The sequence below is a fragment of the Asparagus officinalis genome, chromosome 2, assembly GCF_001876935.1.
Source record: "Asparagus officinalis chromosome 2, Aspof.V1, whole genome shotgun sequence".
NCBI lineage: Eukaryota > Viridiplantae > Streptophyta > Magnoliopsida > Asparagales > Asparagaceae > Asparagus > Asparagus officinalis.
Genome location: NC_033795.1, coordinates 79,508,766 through 79,509,772, shown reverse-complemented (window position 1 = coordinate 79,509,772; position 1,007 = coordinate 79,508,766). Strand labels below are relative to the sequence as shown.

The following is a 1,007-nucleotide window of genomic DNA, read 5'->3' as shown; positions in this document are numbered from 1 at the left end:
TCGCAACGTTTGGTGAGAACCCTCTTTGTTTCGTAGGGGCGTGAAATTGGCAGCGGTTGGGAACTGCCTTTCATTGTGCGCGCCTATCGCACCTATCTCGTGTTTAAAATTGGTTTATTTTTTAGCTTTTGGGTAATTTAAAGTTGCATGTAGTTGGTCATGAGAAGTTAAAATCGGAAAAAAAAAAAAATTTAACTTGGTAGAGAGGATAATCTTTAGCGGAGCGGGAATTATTATTATTTTTTTAACAAATTAAATTTCGTTGTGCGTGCAATATTGCACCTACCTTGCACTAAAAAGCTAGTTAAATTTGGCTTTTTGGTGTGAATCGAAATAAAAAGCGTGTAAGATCTTATGTAGCAGTTGGTCACACGATCGTTACATACATTCTAATCTTAGTACTCGAGGAAACCAACTCCCCAGCATGTCCTCAAAAGATACTCAACACACTGCTCACGCATCAATTCTATGATAACCAAAGTACACGATTTTAGCAAAAAATCATTATAGAAGGAAAAAAGAAAATTGCCATTTCTGGATGTCACCGGGAAAAAAAAAACTTCATAATATCGACACCAGAAAACTTCATAATTTCGACGACACCAAAACAAGGAAGCCCTCGCATGCTCATGCATCCACCACCACCTTTACACAGTTCTGTAGAAACAATATACCCTTGAGGGTAATAAAACCCATCCCCAACAAAATGATATCACTCAGATTTAAAGACGCAACACAATGCTCGTTGGAAGTTCAATGACACAGAATGCAACAATGAAACTTTCGAACAAAACGAACCGCTCAGCATTTCCCTACCACTCAATGCATCCCACCGCTACCATGAATGCTCTTCTGTACAATATCCTCGACGCACAACCATAGCCACCACCTCCAATTGAGAAAGCTTCTGAAAGGAAAATTGAAAAGATAATAAATAATAAATATAAGCTTGTAGGTAAAGAAACAAGGCAAATAAAATGTGATTTGGCTAGCTAAACCATAACCTA

The 1,007-nt window shown here is 37.9% G+C and overlaps 1 protein-coding gene across 1 annotated transcript in view; it reads right to left on the bottom strand.

Moving 5' to 3' along the window:
- The window catches only part of LOC109831385 (exportin-2), an 8,518-nt gene continuing 8,020 nt past the window's right edge, over positions 510-1,007 (bottom strand). Inside the window, 1 exon segment of the mRNA XM_020398712.1 lies at positions 510-907. The gene's annotated coding sequence lies outside the window, so the exon portion shown is untranslated.